This window comes from Equus przewalskii, chromosome 13 (genome assembly GCF_037783145.1).
Source record: "Equus przewalskii isolate Varuska chromosome 13, EquPr2, whole genome shotgun sequence".
In the NCBI taxonomy this organism is placed as follows: domain Eukaryota; kingdom Metazoa; phylum Chordata; class Mammalia; order Perissodactyla; family Equidae; genus Equus; species Equus przewalskii.
Window position 1 is genome coordinate 57,174,832 of NC_091843.1, and position 12,683 is coordinate 57,187,514.

General features: G+C 36.1%; 1 protein-coding gene across 3 annotated transcripts in view; it reads right to left on the bottom strand.

Annotated features, from left to right (window-relative positions):
* The window catches only part of KCNN2 (potassium calcium-activated channel subfamily N member 2), a 405,489-nt gene that overhangs the window by 255,127 nt on the left and 137,679 nt on the right, over positions 1-12,683 (bottom strand). For all 3 annotated transcript variants that reach the window (XM_070569539.1, XM_070569537.1, XM_070569538.1), the window contains exon 2: positions 6,902-6,987. The gene's annotated coding sequence lies outside the window, so the exon portion shown is untranslated. The remainder of the gene's footprint in view (positions 1-6,901; positions 6,988-12,683) is intronic.

A 12,683-nucleotide genomic window follows, 5' to 3' on the forward strand; every position in this document is an offset into this window, starting at 1 on the left:
CCATAATCCAAAGCCTAAATCATATAAACCCAAAAATAACTTTTTTCTTGGATGTGATTGACAACATTCTGCAATTTCTGAAACTTTAACAAAATAACAAGGAAGTCACGGTGTGAAAAATCATGAATACACTTTACAAGTAAGGAGCTGAGTAAGAAAGCTCCATCTACAAACCAAAAACGGAGCAACGTAAAGGAAATTACCAAAATTTAATTTTCAAGCTTTATACTGCTGTTTGGTCTGTGTTCTGATTTTTAAATAAGTACAGCTATTTCCAATTATTGATAGTTACTGCATTTTCTCCCAGAAGCAGAATCACAACATGATTTTACTTCAGAGAATTAGGTAGATGGTTAAAGGTTACACATTTTAAGCTGATGGCTTTTTAAATTTGTTTGGTTGAGAACATTTTTTAAATTTGAAATGCAGTTGCTAAACTTAGTTTTATTGTATTATTTTGGTAAACCCAATATTCGAGATTTTCTCTTATACTCCGCATGCTAATGAACTTTATGTATTCTGTTTACTTCGCTTAGTAGAACCTCAAAAGTAATTCACCTATTCTTCATTTTATTTTGAGGCTTACTGAGAAGAGGCTGTTTACTAATTTTTCAATGAAATAAAATTTTATTAAAAGGATAGCTCAAGACTGAAATTCTGTTGTTCCAATAGTGTATACCTGAACTTCACACTTCTTAACCGCTTAAATGAAAATGTGTTTCCCTGGTTTTTATCCTTCCCCAAATTGTGAGTCTCTCTCAACGGGCATTCTACGACTTCTCATCATAATTAGCGTCGTCAGTGTCTGGCACACAGTAGGCACTCAATGTTTACTGAATGAATTAATGAATCACCCAATACCCATCTACTACGTTCTAGGAACTATGCTTCACACACACTCTTCACTGAACCTCCCATGTCCAGGTTCCATGTTTCTACTCACTGCAATCTTGCAAGTTAGGAGCTATAATCCTCATTTACAGAAGAGGAAATAGACGTGTGGAGGTTAATTCCAAAACAATGTCATACAGCTAAGAGTGAAAGAACTAGGTTGCATACTCTCTTTTTCTGGTTCCAAATTTGATTATTTTTCTACTAAACCTGCTACTAAAAGTATATGGTATTTATGGTAATCTTCAACTAAATTAAAAATTCTCTCTAGTGCAAGGTACAATGATCAGTGCTCTGGAAGATAGAAAGATGAATGCACATGGGCTCTGTCCTCAAGGGGTTTATAATCTACTAGGAGGACAGTGTGTGGACAATTCATGATGTCATGGTGAAAGCCAGAATGGGGTCCGTGTAAGAGTACCATAGTACAGCATCCTCCCCTTATCCACCGTCTCACTTTCCACGCTTTCTGTTACCCACGTCAACCTTGGTCAGAAATTATTAAATCAAAAGTTCCAGAAATAAACAATTCATAAGTTTTAAATTGTGGGCCATTTTGAGTAACATGATGAAATCTCCTGCTGTCCTTCTCCCTTCCGCCTGGGACATGAATCATCCCTTTGCCCAGCGTATCCACCCACGCTGTATGGGCTACTGGCCATTAGTCTCTTAGCTGTCTCGGTTATCAGATCGATTGTTGCAGTATTGCAGTGCTTGTGTTTCAATAACCCTTATTTTACCTAATAATGGTCCTAAATTGCAAGAGCAGTGATGCTGGCAATTCAGATATGCCAAAGAGAAGCCATAAAATGCTTCCTTTAAGTGAAAAGAACATAGTATATATAAAGTTTGGTACTATCCATGGTTTTAGGCATCCATTGGGGGTCTTGGAATGTATCCCCCACAGATAAGGGGGCACAACCATACAGAGTACTGTAGAGGCAGGAGTAAAGAAGAAAGTCCCTTCTAAGGAAAAGGGACCAAGAGATGCCTCATGAATTCAGAGGAACCAGAACTAGTTTTTGAAGAGTAAGTACAATTTGACAGGTAATATTTCCAGGACAGGGAGTAGCAGGAACAAAAGCAAGGAGGTAGGAAGATACTGTGTATTTATCATTCACACTTACATTCACTCATTCAATGAGTTGTTGACCACTATAAATGTGGGGCATACAGTGAGATGGACAAAGCCCCCACCTAAAACGGCTTACATTCTAGAGGTGGAAAAAGTAAAATACCTAGAAAACAAATAAATGGACAAAAATTTTCAGAGTAATAAGTTTGAGTGAATTAAAACAGTGTTTTGGATTAGGTGGTCAGGAAAATAAATAGGATAAAGTTAAAGAAATCCAATAATGGCTGCTAAAATTAGATATGTGTGACTTGACCTAACAATCTTCCTTTATGCAAGAAAGTTGCTGAAGAATGTTTATTATTAACAACAGCAACAACAAAATGACCATAATCTTCCTAAGTACCAGCTACTACGCAACACTATGTAGTTATTGAAAAGAATGAGTTAGATCTTTTTATTGACTTAAAAAATTTAGCCATAATATATTGTTACAACAAATAGCAAGTTGCAAAATATGATCAGATTGAAGAAAAACACAACTTGATTACATTAAATATTGTGAAGGTACACGAAATAAGCACTTTTAAATACTGTTAAGAGAGTATAAATAGGTAAACTTTGCTACAGACGATTTGACAGTATCTATCAATATTAAGAATGCTTGTATCATTTGATCCAACATTTTTTAAAATCAGTCTAAAAGATTCTTACACACTCTGCATTTTAAGAACATTTAGTGTGTGATTTCCCTTATGTTAAAACATATTTTTCAAAAATTTAAATGTATTTTTGTATATTCACCTACTGAAGAAAACAGGAATGTTTTTTCTTCCAACTACCCTGTAATCCCCACAGAACTCTTCCCCAGCCCCTGACCCACTATTTCTTCTGGTGAGATCTTTGGGGATTTTTAGGCCCAGATTGTTATTTTTTACTGAAGTATAATTATATGGACTTAACTACATGCTTTACTGATTTACTTGCTCACTAGTCCTTCTTCAATTCATTTTTGTTTTGTCAGAACACAGCATTTACTTTATTATTTAATCTACTGGCCACTTGGTGGGCCCTTTTAATTAGTGTTATACTTCACTTTGAAAATATTTTATAATTTCCTTATTTCTTCCATTCCACCCTCGCTGTTCTATGTGCTTGGAATGCTCAGAAGACAGATATTGTAGATTTTGGACCCATCTTCCAGATTTTTAACCTATTTTTTGTTCTTTATTCTGAAGAAACCCTTCTTAATTCATTCTTTAGCTGTGTCTATTCTGCCATTAGGCCAACTAACGAGATCTTGAAATTTCTACCAAGATAGTTATGTAAGTATTGTTGATGATTCTTATCATCCTGCATGAACCAAATTCATCTGCTTTCTTTTTTCCCCATCTGCTTTCTTTCTGTCATGAATAATTGTTTTATAAAATAATTAAGATTTTTAAATTACCAATTACATATATTATCGAGATATTTATTTTTCTACTAATGGCTTGTTTTCTTTTAATAGATGTTATATCATCTTTTCAACATCACTTATAGTTTCTTTAACTTTTTTTTATTTATTCAAATAACTAAATTTTCAGGTATAAAATCATCTATTTGGTGACTCTCTAAAATGATAGATTTCCTCACGCAGTTCTTGGTTGTCTGGTCATCTTTGTGTTCCAGAGTCACTGTCTGACTCTTTGATGCCTCTTCCTTTCTACAACAGTTACCTCTGGTGCTTGTGGGAAAAGAGCTGGGCATACTTTGTAGGCAAGTTCATAGCTAGTCTCCTGCTACCTGACTCCAGGCCCCTCCTGGAGGTCACGTACATTCCCTTTATCGTGACAGCAAACTGCTAGTGCCCACTGCTCAGCACCATTGGAGAGAAAAGGGGAGACTGACTGGTTTTCTTCCTCAGAAAGCAATTATGCTATTATGGATCCCAATGTTCTAGAAGCCTCAACTGCTTCTTGCATTCATTCACTTTGAAGTTGCAGCTCCCTGGGAGTCCCTCCCACATCTGTAGTGGTGTTCTGCTTTCTTTTGTGCTGTACCTTCTCTATAGCATTGTTCTGCATGAATCAAATTCATCTCCTTTCTTTTTTCCACATCTGCTCTCTTCTGTCAAAAATTATTGTTTTATAACATAATTAAGATGATTTAAAAAAATACTTTTTTGTCTATTTTAAGAGATTTGGGGGAAGCTCATGCAAATGTTCAGCCAACCCCTTTATCTAACTACTTTCTTTTCATACTCCATCAAATTAATACAGCAAGAAAAACATTTTCTGAAAAATGGTTACTTTTACCTAGAATATGAAAACCAAAAGTATTGAACATATTCCTCATGAAATAATCATAGAGAAGGCAGCAAGACGAATCAGTTTTATCTTATTTTGTTTTGTCCTGTGCTCATTATTAGACCACCATTTCTCAGCTTCAAATTCATGCTTCTGTTCTTCCCTTTTTGTGACTCGGGCTGGGACTCTGCAAACCAGTTCTCTTTTGCTAACTGGATTACTGTTAGGCTCTGACAATAGACGGCACTGGAGAGAGAGTAGACGAAAGGAGAGAGAGGGATATTCTCCTTCGAGGTTGTGTCCTGCTCCTGTTTTGATTCCTGTTGCTCTCAGCATCAGCCAATAAGGACGCACCCTGGCAGCAGCTAGTTATCCCAGTAGTTGATTCCAATTGCATTTTTTTCCCAACAATGGCAAATCCAGCATCATTGTGGCTCCTCACAGGCCGCAGCTACAGCCAACTGGTGTCCCCTCCTCAAGATTGGGCTCCCAGTCCCACGCAGTACTTCTGTGGCATTCCTGAGGCACCAACACAGCTCAGCGACATTCCCTCCTCAGAAGTCCGAACCTGAGCTCTGAGTTCCTCAGCCAAGCTTAAAGTCTGATAATCCTAACCTCTTCTCTCTATCCTATCAGCCTTAGGGATGCTCTGTGAAACTTTAGTGTTCCCTTTTTCAGATGTCCAATTCCTGGATGACAATTCTTTATATGAAATTCTCCTGTTAAAATTGTTGTGATTTCTATCTCCAAAGTGGACTCAGAATAATATATGCCCCTACCTGTCACAGCTGTCCTCAAGCGCCCAGTGAGATTCAGTCTTACTGTCAAATGACTGTGAATTATATTACATGTGAAAAATATTATATGCTATTTACATATTTTATTGAAACATTTTAAAATATGGTTAAAGAAAAATGTACATGGTCCCCTCTCATAATTTCAAAGCAGTTAGTTCAACAAGGCTTTGAAAGGGTAAATCAAAGCACTTCCCTGAGATTTTTCTCCAAACAATTTTTCTGAAGCCCCAAAGCACCAGAATCCTCATTGTACGTCTTTGGAAATCTTTTCATTGCAGTAGTCTGATCATGGGTTAATTTTCTATCCAAGCCTGGAGAAGCGTTAATGTCAAATGATGGATGCTATTAATTGAAGTATAATTGTATCCAGGTATTCATATTTCTTTAACTCGATGAAAATCACATATCTTCTTTTAAAAATGTAGCAAAAGAGGACAAAAACTGATTAGGCATTTATTAGGTTTATGTTTTATTTTTGTAGAAAATTAGTGGATGCTAACTGCCTGTTAGGAATCAGAAACATAGAAAGCATGGAAGCAGGAGAGACCTCAATATGGATTATGAGCCTGGGCTTTCATTCTCCTGCTCTAAGTGGTTAAATATTTGAGTCCAAATATATACTCTTGGTGGCAGCTCACACTCAGCAGGTAGCCACATAACCAGTTTTAATAATCCAAAACTCCATATGAAACAATAACACAACATACACAGACCTGGACTTTTTCATAGCTGACTTGCCCAGAAGTACCAACTAAATACACACTGAGACGAGGACCACGATGACCTTCTTCATGAGAAGACTGACTTTTAACATTAATGTCTCACTCAGTCTTGGAAGCCATGAGAATATAGAAAAAAAAATGCCTTTCTAAGGTAATCAGAAAATTAACTGAGGGACCTTGACTATTAATGCTGGTACCCTAAATGTACCAAACTACTGACTGGCAAGCCGGATGTGAAGCATTAACTGTTAGAGAAGGACCGTCACTCAGCCAAGCTGAGGATTTTACCACCAGGTAGGAGCTGCCAGGCCACGTTTGAGATTGCCCCAAATAAATACCAGGGCAGCAAGGCATCCTGGACACAGAAATTGCTTCTAGGCTGAAGGTGAGACACTTACGTCTGTCTGTTTCATATAAAAATAACTGGGTGACATACTCTTCATTAAGAACTTTATCTTTCAATATATGTTTCTCCTCTCCAACCAAGAACCATTTGTTTGTTGTCATCCAAAAAGAAAACCAAGAAGTAATTTTTTTTAACCAAAGATTAATTTATTCAAGGACCTATAAGAGAACTTTACAGAAGACTAAGTCCCCAAAAATTATTCTTCAAAGCTTGCCATAAGTTCATAAAATGTAGACATTTAATTACAGCTTCATTTTTATCACTGTCTTTTGATAAAAACAAACCAAGGATGTGAATCTCTGTGCTGATACCTAATCCTACCAAAAATCTGTCTGTCTTTGGAAACTATTCTTAAAATTTAAATAAGAATACAATTATTCACTCAAGGAATACTTTTTGTGGAACTTTTATGTGGTAGGCAATTTTCTAAGCACTGGGTGAGCCTGCCCAGGGGTTAGAAAGACAAGCAAACAGTTACTTTTGGGTTTTTTCCCCCTCATATTATTGAAATTCCAACTGTTAATCTTTTCATAGTGTAGTGGCAGTCAGCTAGTGAGAGAAACAGGGAGCTAATGGTTGAAAAAGAGTGAGTCACTATATTGAAAATAGTTGAACCCATAGGCAGAGAGGAGAGTTCAGCTGAACCTAACTTCACCATTTTTTTCAATGAAATCTCCATGTTTTATATTAGAATTAAATGCACATATTTTGCTGTTTTTACTCACCGCTATTGCTTATATCCCACTCCATTCCTTAGATTCAATTTTCCTCTTACCGGAGTCCATCCTTTTGTAGTTCTCTCAGCAATAATCTGTAAGAAGTAAATTTTATTAGAGTTTGTTTCTCCAAAACTTTATTTCATCCTTATTCTTGGACGATAATTTAGTGCTGTATAGAACCTCAGGTCGTGAATCCTTTTTCCTCATCATTTAAAGATTTTATTCTACTGCCTTTTAGCACCTATTATCACACACAAACTACAGTCAGCATAATTGTTGCTACCTTGTAGGAAATCTGTAAGACAATTTTTAATTAGCTTCTCTTATTTTTCACATATGGCCACACCATGTATAGTCCTATAATTCTTGCCCTGTATAAAGGAATATGGCTAAGGGAGCTGAAAACTAGGCTATGGGCTACTGACACAAGTCACGAAATTAAAGGACAGCACCTCCCAGAGGATACTGTTTTCTCTTTCACACAGAAGTGTCACATAGGGTGGTGGTCTCACCATGACGCATACAGGATTGAATTTTTATTTCTCATATTCACCACTTGGGTCTCTATCTATCTGAGAATCTATGTCTTTCTCCAATCCAGAAGATACTCTCTCATTTCCTCAAATCTGGCCTCTTTCCCATTGTTTTATTTCTTATTTTTAGAACATGTATTAGGCATATGATCTAACTTCTCAACCTATTTTCTGATCTGGGTCTTTTTAACTTTGCTTTCACTTTTTTAAAAAACTCCTAGTGTTTTGTTCCGGGCCTTCCAATTTATTAATTCTCTCTTTAGTTATGTTCACATGTTAATTATAAAATGACCGTAATTTTTAATTCCAGGATCCCTAGTTGGTTCTTTTTCATTTTCCCTGTTCTTCAGTCACGTCCGTCCATTTGTATTTCATGATTCCTTTTTCTTCTTTTATAAATCTTACTTATTCCTGTGTCCCTTTTAAGATTTTAAAAATAAATATTTTAAAAATCTGTTTTGGAAAGTTATCTTAGTATTTCTATTTCTTTGAATGATAATTCACTTGTTTACTAAGTTTGTTGGCCACATTTCATGAAGTTTTGTTTTCCTCTTCTTGGGTTTCAGACTTTTCTCCTCTCTCCTTTTGCTCCCTGTCACAGTGATGTACCATCTAGATACTTTAAATATATATTTTAAAATATTTTGTGCAGCACTGCTATGTTTAGGGATGTTAGGGAGGTGGACAATGCATCAATTAGCAATGCCATTTTAGTTAGAATATGCATTTCTAATGTATTATTTGTTAAACCAGGAGGTGCTCAAAAATATTTTACCGGTCTGATTTGCATGGTTAGCATTCAGAACTGTTTCTGAAAGACCAATGTTTCTAATTACACGGTTCAGAGATCAGCAAACTACGACTTGCGGACATAATGTGACCTGCCACCTCTTTTTTTAAGGACTGTGGGCTGAAAGTTGTTTTTACACTTTTAAACAATTGTAAAAAAAAAAAAAGCAAAACAAAGAATTATGTACAATAGAGACCACAAGCGGCCTGCAAAACCTAAAATATTTACTATTTGGACCCTTACAGAAAACGTTTGCCAACCCCTGACATAGTCTATTTATGGATGCCATCCCAGTACTTTTTGCCCTGATTTTTTAAAATAGATTCTTTTTAGAGCAGTTTTAGGTTCACAGTAAAATTGAGCGGAAGGTACAGAGATTTCCTATACACCACCTGTCCCCACACATGCATAGCTTCCCCGATTATCAACAGCCCCACAAGAGTGGTACTTTTGTTACATTTGGTGAAGTTGCATTGAGACAGCATTATCACCCGAAGTCCATAATTTATATTAGGATTCACTCTTGGTGTCGTTCATTCTATAGGTCTTGACAAATGTATAATGATGTATATTCACCACTATATAATCATACAGATTAGTTTCACTGCCCTAAAAATCTCCTGTGCTCTGCCTTATTCATCTCTTTCTCCCCTGTAACCCCTGGCAACCACTGATCTTTTTACTGTTTCCATAGTTTTGCCTTTTCCAGAATGTTATATAGTTGGAATCATATAGTATGTAGCCTTCTCAGGCTGGCTTCTTTCACTTAGTAATATGCCTTTAAGCTTCCTCCATGTCTTTTCATGACTTGATAGGTTTTTTTTTTTTTTAGCAGTAAATAACATTCCATTGTATGTACCACAATTTATTTGTCCACTCACCTTGGAAGGACACTTACGGTTGCTTCCAAATTTGGCCAATTATGAAAATGCTGTTATAAACATCTGTGTGCAGGTTTTCGTGCAGATATAAGTTTTCAAATCCTTTGGATAAATATCAAGAAGTGCGATTGCTGGATGACATGGTAAGTGTATGCCTTCTTTTGTAAGAAAATATCCAAGTGTTTTCCAAAGCGGCTGGACTATTTTGCATTCCCACCAGCAATGAATGAGAATTCCTGTTTTTCTATATCCTTGTCAGCTTTTGGTGTTGTCAGTGTTGCAGGCGTTGACCATTCTAACACGGGTGTAATAGTATCTTATTGTTTTAATTTACGTTTCCCTGATGACCTATGGCATGAAGCATCTTTTCACATACTTATTTGTCATCTGTTTATCTTATTTGGTGAGGTGTCTCTTAAGGTCTTTGGCCCATTTTTTAAGGAGGCTGGTTTTTCCTTATTGCTAGGTTTTAAGAATTCTTTGTATATTTTGGATAACAGTCATTTATCAGACATGTCCTTTGCAAATATTTTCTCCAAGTCTGTGGCTTATTTGTCATTCTCTTGACAGTGTCTTTCACAGAGCAGAAATTTTTAATTTCAATGAAGTCCAGCTTATCAATTCTTTCTTCATGGATTGTGCCTTTGGTGTTATATCTATAAAGTCATCACTAAATTCAAGGTCATCTAGATTTTCTCCTCTTTTCCTCTAGGAGTGCCGTAGTTTTGCATTTTACAGCTACATCTGTGATCCATTTTGAGTTAATTTTTCCGAAAGGTGTAAGGACTGTGTCTACATGCATTTTTTTTTGTATGTGGATGTCCAGTTGTTCCAGCACCATTTGTTGAAAAGAACTATCTTTGCTCCATTGCATTTCCTTTGCTCTTTTATCAAAGACCAGTTGACTATATTTATGTGGGGCTATGTCTGGGCTTTCTATTATGTTCCATTGATCTCTTTGTCTATTCTTTCACCACTACCACACTGTGGTAATCACTATAGCGCTATAGTAAGTCTTGAGGCTGGGTAGTGTCGGTTTTCCAACTTTGTTCTTCTCCTTCAATATTGTGGTGGCTATTCTGGGTCTTTTGCCTCTCCATATACACTTTAGAGTAAGTTTTTCAATCCACAAAATAACTTGCTGGGATTTTGATTAGGATTGCATTGAATCTATAGATCAAGCTGGGAAGAATTGACATCTTGATAATGTTGAGTTTTTCTTTCCATGAAATGGACTACCTCTCCATTTATTCTTTGATTTCTTTCATCAGAGTTTTGTAGTTTTCTTCATACAGATCTTACACATATTTTGTTAGATTTATACCTAAGTATTTAATTTTTGGGGGTGCTAATATTTAGTATTGTGTTTTTAATTTCAAATTCCACTTGTTCACTGCTGGTATATAGGAAAGAAATTTACTTTTGTACGTGAACCTTGTATTCTGCGACCTTGCTATAATTGATTATTAATTCCAGGAATTTTTTTGTTAATGCTTTCAGACTTTCTACATAGATAATCATGTCATATGTGAACCACTTTATTTCTTCCTTACCAATCCATATACCTTTTATCTCCCTTTCTTTTCTTATTGCATTAGCTTGGACTTCCAGCACAACGTTGAAAATCAGCAGTGAGAGGGGACATCCTTGTTTGTGCCTGATCTTAGTGAAAAAGCTTCAAGTTTATTATCATTAAGTATGATATTAGCAATAGATTTTTGTAGGTAGTTTTTATCAAGTTGAGGAGGTTTTCCTCTATTCCTACTTTATTGAGAGCTTTAGTATAAATGGGTGTTGGATTCTGTCAAATGCTTTTTCTGCATCTATTGATACCATCCCAATGATTTTATTTAAACAAACGTCAAATGAAGCTCAGGAATTTGTCTTTTACATTAGAACTTCAGATGATTCTGATTCCTTTGAGATACGCTGTCCTAGGAAGTCCACACATACTGGCTTTAGGGATACTTTGAGATCCACCAACCTAAGTTTTCCCAAAGTGTTTATAACTGAGTTAAATCGATTTAGTATCCATAACTGTCACTGGTTACAGAGCTCTGTGCTAATGGTCAATCACCTTCTATGTTAGCCCAACGCAAATACCAAAACTGAGGGAAAAAGTTACTTTCATTTTTTCTCACATTGTTAAAATTCCAAACTATTTATTTTCTTGGTATAATAATGTTAGAATGAAGAGAGAAATGGGAAGTTATTGGTTGAAAAAATTGAGTCACAAAATTAAGAACATTTGAAAAGCATAGACAGAGAGGTGACTCCCAGTTGAAGTAAATTCATCGGACCAAATTTAACCTTCTTTTCAATAAAATAAATGAATTCTGCACTAGAATTCAAAAGAACCAAATGCTACCTTTGTCCCTGAGTATAGTTTGGATAGCAGGCCAGTTAATAAAAAAATAAAAATGCTTCCAATTCCAGGTGGTGGAGCCCTAAAACTTGTTTATTTCTTAGTCTTATTCTAGTACTCAGTACTTATTCTTAGTAATAAAAACTGCTGAAAAATTTTGGCCCAAACAGAAATGTCCCAGGGGAAACTTACATCCACTTTCTAACGTAAGATGCAAAAAGAACTTCTAAACTTGTTTACAGAGCTAGTTTCCAAATATGTGAAGGCTACAGATGACTTTCGGTTGGTGATGAGAGAACAATCCATCCTTGCAATATTTTTCTTCCCAGAAGAACTATGTGCAGAAACACATGGTGGAAATTTGAGTGTGCAGAATGGCTCAAGGAGGCCTGACTTGTAACAGTTTTGTGTCTTGGGTTCTAATCTGAGTTACTGATTTAACTGTAGTGACTACACTTGACTATTTTTCAAAGCCTAGAGACAGAATGATCCTTTCCTGCTTTAGAGTTTTAGTCTGTAATCACACTGAAAGGGTTTTGTGTTATTGAGCATAAGAAATGTTTCACAGTGAAGAAGAGTAACTCTCTTTTGCTATTCTTTATCTAGCTCCCAGTTTCTCTCTCCCAGCAGAATATAAAGTACGTTTTCCACTTTAAAATCACCCTTTAGAAATTTTGTTCCTATTCACTGTGGCAGAGAAGATCAAAAGCGATTATAGATCCCATCCTGAGCCTCAGATCCTGGTTACAGCTGACAAGTCTACACTCTAGCAGGAATAAAACCTTAAATGATTGCTACCTTGCTGGCTTCCTATACAATGCAGAGATAAACTGTGAGTCAAGTCTTTTGAAAACCTGAAATATTTCGTTAAGTATATTCAAGTTATGCTCCTGGCAAAGCAAAATCTTTCTGTCACCAAACCAGAACATTCTCCTCCTTCCTAAGCCCTTGGTTATGTGGAGGTGATAAGTAAACCTTTCCTCTGATCTTGGTTCCAAATGAATAATATGAGAGAGCGAGCGTCTGGTATTATTCATTTGGAACTCATGATACCATCTGTTTCTTGTTACCAAAACTGTGTGGCTGTAACATAAAAATTAGTTGTTGATGAGTTTGCTGAATTACTCCTTTTAACACTGAGGTTGCTTTTAAATTTTTCCCTCAGAGAAAGTTGTGGGGTTTTTTATAAGCTGCTGGAGGACTGAAAGGCACTCAGGTT